Source organism: Oncorhynchus mykiss, chromosome 15, assembly GCF_057628025.1.
Source record: "Oncorhynchus mykiss isolate SJ-2025 chromosome 15, ASM5762802v1, whole genome shotgun sequence".
NCBI lineage: Eukaryota > Metazoa > Chordata > Actinopteri > Salmoniformes > Salmonidae > Oncorhynchus > Oncorhynchus mykiss.
In genome coordinates this window covers 44,391,339-44,407,373 of record NC_143036.1, presented here as the reverse complement: position 1 = coordinate 44,407,373, position 16,035 = coordinate 44,391,339, and the positions used below count along the sequence as shown (strand labels likewise).

General features: G+C 42.3%; 8 non-coding genes across 8 annotated transcripts; all 8 read right to left on the bottom strand.

Annotated features, from left to right (window-relative positions):
• Window positions 1–1,158: 1,158 nt before the first annotated feature.
• trnap-cgg (transfer RNA proline (anticodon CGG)) lies at window positions 1,159–1,230 on the bottom strand. Its single transcript has one exon. It is a non-coding gene; the product is annotated as a tRNA-Pro (tRNA).
• A 7,796-nt stretch (window positions 1,231–9,026) lies between these two features.
• trnap-cgg (transfer RNA proline (anticodon CGG)) lies at window positions 9,027–9,098 on the bottom strand. Its single transcript has one exon. It is a non-coding gene; the product is annotated as a tRNA-Pro (tRNA).
• Window positions 9,099–10,776: 1,678 nt separating this feature from the next.
• trnap-cgg (transfer RNA proline (anticodon CGG)) lies at window positions 10,777–10,848 on the bottom strand. The gene has a single exon. It is a non-coding gene; the product is annotated as a tRNA-Pro (tRNA).
• Window positions 10,849–11,651: 803 nt separating this feature from the next.
• Window positions 11,652–11,723, bottom strand: trnap-cgg (transfer RNA proline (anticodon CGG)). The gene has a single exon. It is a non-coding gene; the product is annotated as a tRNA-Pro (tRNA).
• Window positions 11,724–12,566: 843 nt separating this feature from the next.
• Window positions 12,567–12,638, bottom strand: trnap-cgg (transfer RNA proline (anticodon CGG)). The gene has a single exon. It is a non-coding gene; the product is annotated as a tRNA-Pro (tRNA).
• An 803-nt stretch (window positions 12,639–13,441) lies between these two features.
• Window positions 13,442–13,513, bottom strand: trnap-ugg (transfer RNA proline (anticodon UGG)). The gene has a single exon. It is a non-coding gene; the product is annotated as a tRNA-Pro (tRNA).
• An 803-nt stretch (window positions 13,514–14,316) lies between these two features.
• On the bottom strand, window positions 14,317–14,388 carry trnap-cgg (transfer RNA proline (anticodon CGG)). The gene has a single exon. It is a non-coding gene; the product is annotated as a tRNA-Pro (tRNA).
• Window positions 14,389–15,191: 803 nt separating this feature from the next.
• On the bottom strand, window positions 15,192–15,263 carry trnap-cgg (transfer RNA proline (anticodon CGG)). The gene has a single exon. It is a non-coding gene; the product is annotated as a tRNA-Pro (tRNA).
• Window positions 15,264–16,035: the final 772 nt, after the last annotated feature.

Below are 16,035 nucleotides of genomic sequence, written 5' to 3'. Positions count from 1 at the left end.
GCTTCCGAACGGTTTGACCTACAAAATTGTTTGACCATCTCAGTTTTGCTCTACGACCCCCAAAAGGGTCACGACACTCGTCTGAAGGTAATCTATGTACCGGTTAAAATGACAGATTTTTTAACCAAGGAAGAAATGAATAAATGCTGTGCGATGCTGAACCCACGAGTGCAGAGCACAATGGATTAGCAATCCATTGCCTTTATCACTCATCCACCTTGGTCTGCACTCCAAACTGTTGCCCAAGAACCGCCTCTTTCAGATTGTTAAAGGCTCTACACATGGGCTCGTCCAGGATTTGAACCCGGGACCTCTCGCACCCGAAGCGAGAATCATACCCCTAGACCAACGAGCCGTTTTATCAAAGGCATTTTTATTGCAGTCGCCAGTAATGACGGTGAGGATTTGGATTGACAGGTCGATGGTGCCAGGCCACAGTGAATAACGTGAGTGTTGGTGGTATACTTGTGAGCATAGCTGTCTTCCAAGCAGTTGACCAGGTTTTAGTTCAAATACTCTGTAATTCATCTGCTGAGTCTTTCAGATTCAATCTTCATTAGCTGTAACAGCAAGAAACAAATGAAGAAAGAGCTAATGTAGATTAAAAAAATTCAAAAGTAGACATCAAAATCAATTGGATCTCATTTCATTTGATCCGATTGACGCACCGGTACATGAATAAAATAAAAAAATCCCCATTGGAATCTGTCTGTTTTAAACTAGAAATGTCACTTTTTTTGCACTGGATGCTTCTCAAACCTTCATAACCGCTGATGTCACACCTCTGCATCTTTGGTGAAATGCGGCAGAGCGAGAACAATGTTTGTCAAAACATGACACATCCCGAAAATCAGTCTTCTCATACAAATGGCTGTAGCTTCCGAACGGTTTGACCTACAAAATTGTTTGACCATCTCAGTTTTGCTCTACGGCCCCCACAAGGGTCACGACACTCGTCTGAAGGTAATCTACGTACCGGTTAAAATGACAGATTTTTTAACCAAGGAGAAATGAATAAATGCTGTGCGATGCTGAACCCACGAGTGTAGAGCACAATGGATTAGCAATCCATTGCCTTTATCACTCATCCACCTTGGTCTGCACTCCAAACTGTTGCCCAAGAACCGCCTCTTTCAGATCGTTAAAGGCTCTACACATGGGCTCGTCCGGGATTTGAACCCGGGACCTCTCGCACCCGAAGCGAGAATCATACCCCTAGACCAACGAGCCGTTTTATCAAAGGCATTTTTATTGCAGTCGCCAGTAATGACGGTGAGGATTTGGATTGACAGGTCGATGGTGCCAGGCCACAGTGAATAACGTGAGTGTTGGTGGTATACTTGTGAGCATAGCTGTCTTCCAAGCAGTTGACCAGGTTTTAGTTCAAATACTCTGTAATTCATCTGCTGAGTCTTTCAGATTCAATCTTCATTAGCTGTAACAGCAAGAAACAAATGAAGAAAGAGCTAATGTAGATTAAAAAAATTCAAAAGTAGACATCAAAATCAATTGGATCTCATTTCATTTGATCCGATTGACGCACCGGTACATGAATAAAATAAAAAAATCCCCATTGGAATCTGTCTGTTTTAAACTAGAAATGTCACTTTTTTTGCACTGGATGCTTCTCAAACCTTCATAACCGCTGATGTCACACCTCTGCATCTTTGGTGAAATGCGGCAGAGCGAGAACAATGTTTGTCAAAACATGACACATCCCGAAAATCAGTCTTCTCATACAAATGGCTGTAGCTTCCGAACGGTTTGACCTACAAAATTGTTTGACCATCTCAGTTTTGCTCTACGACCCCCAAAAGGGTCACGACACTCGTCTGAAGGTAATCTATGTACCGGTTAAAATGACAGATTTTTTAACCAAGGAAGAAATGAATAAATGCTGTGCGATGCTGAACCCACGAGTGCAGAGCACAATGGATTAGCAATCCATTGCCTTTATCACTCATCCACCTTGGTCTGCACTCCAAACTGTTGCCCAAGAACCGCCTCTTTCAGATTGTTAAAGGCTCTACACATGGGCTCGTCCGGGATTTGAACTCGGGACCTCTCGCACCCGAAGCGAGAATCATACCCCTAGACCAACGAGCCGTTTTATCAAAGGCATTTTTATTGCAGTCGCCAGTAATGACGGTGAGGATTTGGATTGACAGGTCGATGGTGCCAGGCCACAGTGAATAACGTGAGTGTTGGTGGTATACTTGTGAGCATAGCTGTCTTCCAAGCAGTTGACCAGGTTTTAGTTCAAATACTCTGTAATTCATCTGCTGAGTCTTTCAGATTCAATCTTCATTAGCTGTAACAGCAAGAAATAAATGAAGAAAGAGCTAATGTAGATTAAAAAAATTCAAAAGTAGACATCAAAATCAATTGGATCTCATTTCATTTGATCCGATTGACGCACCGGTACATGAATAAAATAAAAAAATCCCCATTGGAATCTGTCTGTTTTAAACTAGAAATGTCACTTTTTTTGCACTGGATGCTTCTCAAACCTTCATAACCGCTGATGTCACACCTCTGCATCTTTGGTGAAATGCGGCAGAGCGAGAACAATGTTTGTCAAAACATGACACATCCCGAAAATCAGTCTTCTCATACAAATGGCTGTAGCTTCCGAACGGTTTGACCTACAAAATTGTTTGACCATCTCAGTTTTGCTCTACGACCCCCAAAAGGGTCACGACACTCGTCTGAAGGTAATCTATGTACCGGTTAAAATGACAGATTTTTTAACCAAGGAAGAAATGAATAAATGCTGTGCGATGCTGAACCCACGAGTGCAGAGCACAATGGATTAGCAATCCATTGCCTTTATCACTCATCCACCTTGGTCTGCACTCCAAACTGTTGCCCAAGAACCGCCTCTTTCAGATTGTTAAAGGCTCTACACATGGGCTCGTCCAGGATTTGAACCGGGGACCTCTCGCACCCGAAGCGAGAATCATACCCCTAGACCAACGAGCCGTTTTATCAAAGGCATTTTTATTGCAGTCGCCAGTAATGACGGTGAGGATTTGGATTGACAGGTCGATGGTGCCAGGCCACAGTGAATAACGTGAGTGTTGGTGGTATACTTGTGAGCATAGCTGTCTTCCAAGCAGTTGACCAGGTTTTAGTTCAAATACTCTGTAATTCATCTGCTGAGTCTTTCAGATTCAATCTTCATTAGCTGTAACAGCAAGAAACAAATGAAGAAAGAGCTAATGTAGATTAAACAAATTCAAAAGTAGACATCAAAATCAATTGGATCTCATTTCATTTGATCCGATTGACGCACCGGTACATGAATAAAATAAAAAATCCCCATTGGAATCTGTCTGTTTTAAACTAGAAATGTCACTTTTTTTGCACTGGATGCTTCTCAAACCTTCATAACCGCTGATGTCACACCTCTGCATCTTTGGTGAAATGCGGCAGAGCGAGAACAATGTTTGTCAAAACATGACACATCCCGAAAATCAGTCTTCTCATACAAATGGCTGTAGCTTCCGAACGGTTTGACCTACAAAATTGTTTGACCATCTCAGTTTTGCACTACGACCCCCACAAGGGTCACGACACTCGTCTGAAGGTAATCTATGTACCGGTTAAAATGATAGATTTTTTAACCAAGGAAGAAATGAATAAATGCTGTGCTGAACCCACGAGTGCAGAGCACAATGGATTAGCAATCCATTGCCTTTATCACTCATCCACCTTGGTCTGCACTCCAAACTGTTGCCCAAAACCGCCTCTTTCAGATTGTTAAAGGCTCTACACATGGGCTCGTCCGGGATTTGAACCAGGGACCTCTCGCACCCGAAGCGAGAATCATACCCCTAGACCAACGAGCCGTTTTATCAAAGGCATTTTTATTGCAGTCGCCAGTAATGACGGTGAGGATTTGGATTGACAGGTCGATGGTGCCAGGCCACAGTGAATAACGTGAGTGTTGGTGGTATACTTGTGAGCATAGCTGTCTTCCAAGCAGTTGACCAGGTTTTAGTTCAAATACTCTGTAATTCATCTGCTGAGTCTTTCAGATTCAATCTTCATTAGCTGTAACAGCAAGAAACAAATGAAGAAAGAGCTAATGCAGATTAAAAAAATTCTAAAGTAGACATCAAAATCAATTGGATCTCATTTCATTTGATCCGATTGACGCACCGGTACATGAATAAAATAAAAAATCCCCATTGGAATCTGTCTGTTTTAAACTAGAAATGTCACTTTTTTTGCACTGGATGCTTCTCAAACCTTCATAACCGCTGATATCACACCTCTGCATCTTTGGTGAAATGCGGCAGAGCGAGAACAATGTTTGTCAAAACATGACACATCCCGAAAATCAGTCTTCTCATACAAATGGCTGTAGCTTCCGAACGGTTTGACCTACAAAATTGTTTGACCATCTCAGTTTTGCTCTACGACCCCCAAAAGGGTCACGACACTCGTCTGAAGGTAATCTATGTACCGGTTAAAATGACAGATTTTTTAACCAAGGAAGAAATGAATAAATGCTGTGCGATGCTGAACCCACGAGTGCAGAGCACAATGGATTAGCAATCCATTGCCTTTATCACTCATCCACCTTGGTCTGCACTCCAAACTGTTGCCCAAGAACCGCCTCTTTCAGATTGTTAAAGGCTCTACACATGGGCTCGTCCAGGATTTGAACCCGGGACCTCTCGCACCCGAAGCGAGAATCATACCCCTAGACCAACGAGCCGTTTTATCAAAGGCATTTTTATTGCAGTCGCCAGTAATGACGGTGAGGATTTGGATTGACAGGTCGATGGTGCCAGGCCACAGTGAATAACGTGAGTGTTGGTGGTATACTTGTGAGCATAGCTGTCTTCCAAGCAGTTGACCAGGTTTTAGTTCAAATACTCTGTAATTCATCTGCTGAGTCTTTCAGATTCAATCTTCATTAGCTGTAACAGCAAGAAACAAATGAAGAAAGAGCTAATGTAGATGAAAAAATTCAAAAGTAGACATCAAAATCAATTGGATCTCATTTCATTTGATCCGATTGACGCACCGGTACATGAATAAAATAAAAAATCCCCATTGGAATCTGTCTGTTTTAAACTAGAAATGTCACTTTTTTTGCACTGGATGCTTCTCAAACCTTCATAACCGCTGATGTCACACCTCTGCATCTTTGGTGAAATGCGGCAGAGCGAGAACAATGTTTGTCAAAACATGACACATCCCGAAAATCAGTCTTCTCATACAAATGGCTGTAGCTTCCGAACGGTTTGACCTACAAAATTGTTTGACCATCTCAGTTTTGCTCTACGACCCCCACAAGGGTCACGACACTCGTCTGAAGGTAATCTATGTACCGGTTAAAATGACAGATTTTTTAACCAAGGAAGAAATGAATGAATGCTGTGCGATGCTGAACCCACGAGTGCAGAGCACAATGGATTAGCAATTCATTGCCTTTATCACTCATCCACCTTGGTCTGCACTCCAAACTGTTGCCCAAAACCGCCTCTTTCAGATTGTTAAAGGCTCTACACATGGGCTCGTCCAGGATTTGAACCCGGGACCTCTCGCACCCGAAGCGAGAATCATACCCCTAGACCAACGAGCCGTTTTATCAAAGGCATTTTTATTGCAGTCGCCAGTAATGACGGTGAGGATTTGGATTGACAGGTCGATGGTGCCAGGCCACAGTGAATAACGTGAGTGTTGGTGGTATACTTGTGAGCATAGCTGTCTTCCAAGCAGTTGACCAGGTTTTAGTTCAAATACTCTGTAATTCATCTGCTGAGTCTTTCAGATTCAATCTTCATTAGCTGTAACAGCAAGAAACAAATGAAGAAAGAGCTAATGTAGATTAAAAAAATTCAAAAGTAGACATCAAAATCAATTGGATCTCATTTCATTTGATCCGATTGACGCACCGGTACATGAATAAAATAAAAAATCCCCATTGGAATCTGTCTGTTTTAAACTAGAAATGTCACTTTTTTTGCACTGGATGCTTCTCAAACCTTCATAACCGCTGATGTCACACCTCTGCATCTTTGGTGAAATGCGGCAGAGCGAGAACAATATTTGTCAAAACATGACACATCCCGAAAATCAGTCTTCTCATACAAATGGCTGTAGCTTCCGAACGGTTTGACCTACAAAATTGTTTGACCATCTCAGTTTTGCTCTACGACCCCCAAAAGGGTCACGACACTCGTCTGAAGGTAATCTATGTACCGGTTAAAATGACAGATTTTTTAACCAAGGAAGAAATGAATAAATGCTGTGCGATGCTGAACCCACGAGTGCAGAGCACAATGGATTAGCAATCCATTGCCTTTATCACTCATCCACCTTGGTCTGCACTCCAAACTGTTGCCCAAGAACCGCCTCTTTCAGATTGTTAAAGGCTCTACACATGGGCTCGTCCAGGATTTGAACCCGGGACCTCTCGCACCCGAAGCGAGAATCATACCCCTAGACCAACGAGCCGTTTTATCAAATGCATTTTTATTGCAGTCGCCAGTAATGACGGTGAGGATTTGGATTGACAGGTCGATGGTGCCAGGCCACAGTGAATAACGTGAGTGTTGGTGGTATACTTGTGAGCATAGCTGTCTTCCAAGCAGTTGACCAGGTTTTAGTTCAAATACTCTGTAATTCATCTGCTGAGTCTTTCAGATTCAATCTTCATTAGCTGTAACAGCAAGAAACAAATGAAGAAAGAGCTAATGTAGATTAAAAAAATTCAAAAGTAGACATCAAAATCAATTGGATCTCATTTCATTTGATCCGATTGACGCACCGGTACATGAATAAAATAAAAAATCCCCATTGGAATCTGTCTGTTTTAAACTAGAAATGTCACTTTTTTTGCACTGGATGCTTCTCAAACCTTCATAACCGCTGATGTCACACCTCTGCATCTTTGGTGAAATGCGGCAGAGCGAGAACAATGTTTGTCAAAACATGACACATCCCGAAAATCAGTCTTCTCATACAAATGGCTGTAGCTTCCGAACGGTTTGACCTACAAAATTGTTTGACCATCTCAGTTTTGCTCTACGACCCCCACAAGGGTCACGACACTCGTCTGAAGGTAATCTATGTACCGGTTAAAATGACAGATTTTTTAACCAAGGAAGAAATGAATAAATGCTGTGCGATGCTGAACCCACGAGTGCAGAGCACAATGGATTAGCAATCCATTGCCTTTATCACTCATCCACCTTGGTCTGCACTCCAAACTGTTGCCCAAGAACCGCCTCTTTCAGATTGTTAAAGGCTCTACACATGGGCTCGTCCAGGATTTGAACCCGGGACCTCTCGCACCCGAAGCGAGAATCATACCCCTAGACCAACGAGCCGTTTTATCAAAGGCATTTTTATTGCAGTCGCCAGTAATGACGGTGAGGATTTGGATTGACAGGTCGATGGTGCCAGGCCACAGTGAATAACGTGAGTGTTGGTGGTATACTTGTGAGCATAGCTGTCTTCCAAGCAGTTGACCAGGTTTTAGTTCAAATACTCTGTAATTCATCTGCTGAGTCTTTCAGATTCAATCTTCATTAGCTGTAACAGCAAGAAACAAATGAAGAAAGAGCTAATGTAGATTAAAAAAATTCAAAAGTAGACATCAAAATCAATTGGATCTCATTTCATTTGATCCGATTGACGCACCGGTACATGAATAAAATAAAAAATCCCCATTGGAATCTGTCTGTTTTAAACTAGAAATGTCACTTTTTTTGCACTGGATGCTTCTCAAACCTTCATAACCGCTGATGTCACACCTCTGCATCTTTGGTGAAATGCGGCAGAGCGAGAACAATGTTTGTCAAAACATGACACATCCCGAAAATCAGTCTTCTCATACAAATGGCTGTAGCTTCCGAACGGTTTGACCTACAAAATTGTTTGACCATCTCAGTTTTGCTCTACGACCCCCACAAGGGTCACGACACTCGTCTGAAGGTAATCTATGTACCGGTTAAAATGACAGATTTTTTAACCAAGGAAGAAATGAATAAATGCTGTGCGATGCTGAACCCACGAGTGCAGAGCACAATGGATTAGCAATCCATTGCCTTTATCACTCATCCACCTTGGTCTGCACTCCAAACTGTTGCCCAAAACCGCCTCTTTCAGATTGTTAAAGGCTCTACACATGGGCTCGTCCAGGATTTGAACCCGGGACCTCTCGCACCCGAAGCGAGAATCATACCCCTAGACCAACGAGCCGTTTCATCAAAGGCATTTTTATTGCAGTCGCCAGTAATGACGGTGAGGATTTGGATTGACAGGTCGATGGTGCCAGGCCACAGTGAATAACGTGAGTGTTGGTGGTATACTTGTGAGCATAGCTGTCTTCCAAGCAGTTGACCAGGTCTTAGTTCAAATACTCTGTAATTCATCTGCTGAGTCTTTCAGATTCAATCTTCATTAGCTGTAACAGCAAGAAACAAATGAAGAAAGAGCTAATGTAGATTAAAAAAATTAAAAAGTAGACATCAAAATCAATTGGATCTCATTTCATTTGATCCGATTGACGCACCGGTACATGAATAAAATAAAAAATCCCCATTGGAATCTGTCTGTTTTAAACTAGAAATGTCACTTTTTTTGCACTGGATGCTTCTCAAACCTTCATAACCGCTGATGTCACACCTCTGCATCTTTGGTGAAATGCGGCAGAGCGAGAACAATGTTTGTCAAAACATGACACATCCCGAAAATCAGTCTTCTCATACAAATGGCTGTAGCTTCCGAACGGTTTGACCTACAAAATTGTTTGACCATCTCAGTTTTGCTCTACGACCCCCACAAGGGTCACGACACTCGTCTGAAGGTAATCTATGTACCGGTTAAAATGATAGATTTTTTAACCAAGGAAGAAATGAATAAATGCTGTGCGATGCTGAACCCACGAGTGCAGAGCACAATGGATTAGCAATCCATTGCCTTTATCACTCATCCACCTTGGTCTGCACTCCAAACTGTTGCCCAAGAACCACCTCTTTCAGATTGTTAAAGGCTCTACACATGGGCTCGTCCGGGATTTGAACCCGGGACCTCTCGCACCCGAAGCGAGAATCATACCCCTAGACCAACGAGCCATTTTATCAAAGGCATTTTTATTGCAGTCGCCAGTAATGACGGTGAGGATTTGGATTGACAGGTCGATGGTGCCAGGCCACAGTGAATAACGTGAGTGTTGGTGGTATACTTGTGAGCATAGCTGTCTTCCAAGCAGTTGACCAGGTTTTAGTTCAAATACTCTGTAATTCATCTGCTGAGTCTTTCAGATTCAATCTTCATTAGCTGTAACAGCAAGAAACAAATGAAGAAAGAGCTAATGTAGATTAAAAAAATTAAAAAGTAGACATCAAAATCAATTGGATCTCATTTCATTTGATCCGATTGACGCACCGGTACATGAATAAAATAAAAAATCCCCATTGGAATCTGTCTGTTTTAAACTAGAAATGTCACTTTTTTTGCACTGGATGCTTCTCAAACCTTCATAACCGCTGATGTCACACCTCTGCATCTTTGGTGAAATGCGGCAGAGCGAGAACAATGTTTGTCAAAACATGACACATCCCGAAAATCAGTCTTCTCATACAAATGGCTGTAGCTTCCGAACGGTTTGACCTACAAAATTGTTTGACCATCTCAGTTTTGCTCTACGACCCCCACAAGGGTCACGACACTCGTCTGAAGGTAATCTATGTACCGGTTAAAATGACAGATTTTTTAACCAAGGAAGAAATGAATAAATGCTGTGCGATGCTGAACCCACGAGTGCAGAGCACAATGGATTAGCAATCCATTGCCTTTATCACTCATCCACCTTGGTCTGCACTCCAAACTGTTGCCCAAGAACCGCCTCTTTCAGATTGTTAAAGGCTCTACGCATGGGCTCGTCTGGGATTTGAACCCGAGACCTCTCGCACCCGAAGCGAGAATCATACCCCTAGACCAACGAGCCGTTTTATCAAAGGCATTTTTATTGCAGTCGCCAGTAATGACGGTGAGGATTTGGATTGACAGGTCGATGGTGCCAGGCCACAGTGAATAACGTGAGTGTTGGTGGTATACTTGTGAGCATAGCTGTCTTCCAAGCAGTTGACCAGGTTTTAGTTCAAATACTCTGTAATTCATCTGCTGAGTCTTTCAGATTCAATCTTCATTAGCTGTAACAGCAAGAAACAAATGAAGAAAGAGCTAATGTAGATTAAACAAATTCAAAAGTAGACATCAAAATCAATTGGATCTCATTTCATTTGATCCGATTGACGCACCGGTACATGAATAAAATAAAAAATCCCCATTGGAATCTGTCTGTTTTAAACTAGAAATGTCACTTTTTTTGCACTGGATGCTTCTCAAACCTCCATAACCGCTGATGTCACACCTCTGCATCTTTGGTGAAATGCGGCAGAGCGAGAACAATGTTTGTCAAAACATGACACATCCCGAAAATCAGTCTTCTCATACAAATGGCTGTAGCTTCCGAACGGTTTGACCTACAAAATTGTTTGACCATCTCAGTTTTGCTCTACGACCCCCACAAGGGTCACGACACTCGTCTGAAGGTAATCTATGTACCGGTTAAAATGATAGATTTTTTAACCAAGGAAGAAATGAATAAATGCTGTGCGATGCTGAACCCACGAGTGCAGAGCACAATGGATTAGCAATCCATTGCCTTTATCACTCATCCACCTTGGTCTGCACTCCAAACTGTTGCCCAAGAACCACCTCTTTCAGATTGTTAAAGGCTCTACACATGGGCTCGTCCGGGATTTGAACCCAGGACCTCTCGCACCCGAAGCGAGAATCATACCCCTAGACCAACGAGCCATTTTATCAAAGGCATTTTTATTGCAGTCGCCAGTAATGACGGTGAGGATTTGGATTGACAGGTCGATGGTGCCAGGCCACAGTGAATAACGTGAGTGTTGGTGGTATACTTGTGAGCATAGCTGTCTTCCAAGCAGTTGACCAGGTTTTAGTTCAAATACTCTGTAATTCATCTGCTGAGTCTTTCAGATTCAATCTTCATTAGCTGTAACAGCAAGAAACAAATGAAGAAAGAGCTAATGTAGATTAAAAAAAATCAAAAGTAGACATCAAAATCAATTGGATCTCATTTCATTTGATCCGATTGACGCACCGGTACATGAATAAAATAAAAAATCCCCATTGGAATCTGTCTGTTTTAAACTACAAATGTCACTTTTTTTGCACTGGATGCTTCTCAAACCTTCATAACCGCTGATGTCACACCTCTGCATCTTTGGTGAAATGCGGCAGAGCGAGAACAATGTTTGTCAAAACATGACACATCCCGAAAATCAGTCTTCTCATACAAATGGCTGTAGCTTCCGAACGGTTTGACCTACAAAATTGTTTGACCATCTCAGTTTTGCTCTACGACCCCCACAAGGGTCACGACACTCGTCTGAAGGTAATCTACGTACCGGTTAAAATGACAGATTTTTTAACCAAGGAAGAAATGAATAAATGCTGTGCGATGCTGAACCCACGAGTGCAGAGCACAATGGATTAGCAATCCATTGCCTTTATCACTCATCCACCTTGGTCTGCACTCCAAACTGTTGCCCAAGAACCGCCTCTTTCAGGTTGTTAAAGGCTCTACACATGGGCTCGTCCGGGATTTGAACCCGGGACCTCTCGCACCCGAAGCGAGAATCATACCCCTAGACCAACGAGCCGTTTTATCAAAGGCATTTTTATTGCAGTCGCCAGTAATGACGGTGAGGATTTGGATTGACAGGTCGATGGTGCCAGGCCACAGTGAATAACGTGAGTGTTGGTGGTATACTTGTGAGCATAGCTGTCTTCCAAGCAGTTGACCAGGTCTTAGTTCAAATACTCTGTAATTCATCTGCTGAGTCTTTCAGATTCAATCTTCATTAGCTGTAACAGCAAGAAACAAATGAAGAAAGAGCTAATGTAGATTAAAAAAATTCAAAAGTAGACATCAAAATCAATTGGATCTCATTTCATTTGATCCGATTGACGCACCGGTACATGAATAAAATAAAAAATCCCCATTGGAATCTGTCTGTTTTAAACTAGAAACGTCACTTTTTTTGCACTGGATGCTTCTCAAACCTTCATAACCGCTGATGTCACACCTCTGCATCTTTGGTGAAATGCGGCAGAGCGAGAACAATGTTTGTCAAAACATGACACATCCCGAAAATCAGTCTTCTCATACAAATGGCTGTAGCTTCCGAACGGTTTGACCTACAAAATTGTTTGCCCATTCTTTGGAAAGGGGAGACTCTCACAAACACAATGTCGTTCTTAGTTTTGCTCTACGACCCCCACAAGGGTCACGACACTCGTCTGAAGGTAATCTATGTACCGGTTAAAATGATAGATTTTTTAACCAAGGAAGAAATGAATAAATGCTGTGCAATGCTGAACCCACGAGTGCAGAGCACAATGGATTAGCAATCCATTGCCTTTATCACTCATCCACCTTGGTCTGCACTCCAAACTGTTGCCCAAGAACCACCTCTTTCAGATTTGTTAAAGGCTCTACACTTGGGCTCGTCCGGGATTTGAACCCGGGACCTCTCGCACCCGAAGCGAGAATCATACCCCTAGACCAACGAGCCGTTTTATCAAAGGCATTTTTATTGCAGTCGCCAGTAATGACGGTGAGGATTTGGATTGACAGGTCGATGGTGCCAGGCCATAGTGAATAACGTGAGTGTTGGTGGTATACTTGTGAGCATAGCTGTCTTCCAAGCAGTTGACCAGGTTTTAGTTCAAATACTCTGTAATTCATCTGCTGAGTCTTTCAGATTCAATCTTCATTAGCTATAACAGCAAGAAACAAATGAAGAAAGAGCTAATGTAGATTAAAAAAATTCAAAAGTAGACATCAAAATCAATTGGATCTCATTTCATTTGATCCGATTGACGCACCGGTACATGAATAAAATAAAAAATCCCCATTGGAATCTGTCTGTTTTAAACTAGAAATGTCACTTTTTTTGCACTGGATGCTTCTCAAACCTTCATAACCGCTGATGTCACACCTCTGCATCTTTGGTGAAATGCGGCAGAGCGAGAACAATGTTTGTCAAAACATGACACATCCCGAAAATCAGTCTTCTCATACAAATGGCTGTAGCTTCCGAACGGTTTGACCTACAAAATTGTTTGACCATCTCAGTTTTGCTCTACGACCCCCACAAGGGTCACGACACTCGTCTGAAGGTAATCTATGTACCGGTTAAAATGATAGATTTTTTAACCAAGGAAGAAATGAATAAATGCTGTGCGATGCTGAACCCACGAGTGCAGAGCCCAATGGATTAGCAATCCATTGCCTTTATCACTCATCCACCTTGGTCTGCACTCCAAACTGTTGCCCAAGAACCGCCTCTTTCAGATTGTTAAAGGCTCTACACATGGGCTCGTCCGGGATTTGAACCCGGGACCTCTCGCACCCAAAGCGAGAATCATACCCCTAGACCAACGAGCCGTTTTATCAAAGGCATTTTTATTGCAGTCGCCAGTAATGACGGTGAGGATTTGGATTGACAGGTCGATGGTGCCAGGCCACAGTGAATAACGTGAGTGTTGGTGGTATACTTGTGAGCATAGCTGTCTTCCAAGCAGTTGACCAGGTTTTAGTTCAAATACTCTGTAATTCATCTGCTGAGTCTTTCAGATTCAATCTTCATTAGCTGTAACAGCAAGAAACAAATGAAGAAAGAGCTAATGTAGATTAAACAAATTCAAAAGTAGACATCAAAATCAATTGGATCTCATTTCATTTGATCCGATTGACGCACCGGTACATGAATAAAATAAAAAATCCCCATTGGAATCTGTCTGTTTTAAACTAGAAATGTCACTTTTTTTGCACTGGATGCTTCTCAAACCTTCATAACCGCTGATGTCACACCTCTGCATCTTTGGTGAAATGCGGCAGAGCGAGAACAATGTTTGTCAAAACATGACACATCCCGAAAATCAGTCTTCTCATACAAATGGCTGTAGCTTCCGAACGGTTTGACCTACAAAATTGTTTGACCATCTCAGTTTTGCTCTACGACCCCCACAAGGGTCACGACACTCGTCTGAAGGTAATCTATGTACCGGTTAAAATGATAGATTTTTTAACCAAGGAAGAAATGAATAAATGCTGTGTGATGCTGAACCCACGAGTGCAGAGCACAATGGATTAGCAATCCATTGCCTTTATCACTCATCCACCTTGGTCTGCATTCCAAACTGTTGCCCAAGAACCACCTCTTTCAGATTGTTAAAGGCTCTACACATGGGCTCGTCCGGGATTTGAACCCGGGACCTCTCGCACCCGAAGCGAGAATCATACCCCTAGACCAACGAGCCATTTTATCAAAGGCATTTTTATTGCAGTCGCCAGTAATGACGGTGAGGATTTGGATTGACAGGTCGATGGTGCCAGGCCACAGTGAATAACGTGAGTGTTGGTGGTATACTTGTGAGCATAGCTGTCTTCCAAGCAGTTGACCAGGTTTTAGTTCAAATACTCTGTAATTCATCTGCTGAGTCTTTCAGATTCAATCTTCATTAGCTGTAACAGCAAGAAACAAATGAAGAAAGAGCTAATGTAGATTAAAAAAATTCAAAAGTAGACATCAAAATCAATTGGATCTCATTTCATTTGATCCGATTGACGCACCGGTACATGAATAAAATAAAAAATCCCCATTGGAATCTGTCTGTTTTAAACTAGAAATGTCACTTTTTTTGCACTGGATGCTTCTCAAACCTTCATAAACGCTGATGTCACACCTCTGCATCTTTGGTGAAATGCGGCAGAGCGAGAACAATGTTTGTCAAAACATGACACATCCCGAAAATCAGTCTTCTCATACAAATGGCTGTAGCTTCCGAACGGTTTGACCTACAAAATTGTTTGACCATCTCAGTTTTGCTCTACGACCCCCACAAGGGTCACGACACTCGTCTGAAGGTAATCTATGTACCGGTTAAAATGATAGATTTTTTAACCAAGGAAGAAATGAATAAATGCTGTGCGATGCTGAACCCACGAGTGCAGAGCACAATGGATTAGCAATCCATTGCCTTTATCACTCATCCACCTTGGTCTGCACTCCAAACTGTTGCCCAAGAACCACCTCTTTCAGATTGTTAAAGGCTCTACACATGGGCTCGTCCGGGATTTGAACCCGGGACCTCTCGCACCCGAAGCGAGAATCATACCCCTAGACCAACGAGCCATTTTATCAAAGGCATTTTTATTGCAGTCGCCAGTAATGACGGTGAGGATTTGGATTGACAGGTCGATGGTGCCAGGCCACAGTGAATAACGTGAGTGTTGGTGGTATACTTGTGAGCATAGCTGTCTTCCAAGCAGTTGACCAGGTTTTAGTTCAAATACTCTGTAATTCATCTGCTGAGTCTTTCAGATTCAATCTTCATTAGCTGTAACAGCAAGAAACAAATGAAGAAAGAGCTAATGTAGATTAAAAAAAATCAAAAGTAGACATCAAAATCAATTGGATCTCATTTCATTTGATCCGATTGACGCACCGGCACATGAATAAAATAAAAAATCCCCATTGGAATCTGTCTGTTTTAAACTACAAATGTCACTTTTTTTGCACTGGATGCTTCTCAAACCTTCATAACCGCTGATGTCACACCTCTGCATCTTTGGTGAAATGCGGCAGAGCGAGAACAATGTTTGTAAAAACATGACACATCCCGAAAATCAGTCTTCTCATACAAATGGCTGTAGCTTCCGAACGGTTTGACCTACAAAATTGTTTGACCATCTCAGTTTTGCTCTACGACCCCCACAAGGGTCACGACACTCGTCTGAAGGTAATCTATGTACCGGTTAAAATGACAGATTTTTTAACCAAGGAAGAAATGAATAAATGCTGTGCGATGCTGAACCCACAAGTGCAGAGCACAATGGATTAGCAATCCATTGCCTTTATCACTCATCCACCTTGGTCTGCACTCCAAACTGTTGCCCAAGAACCG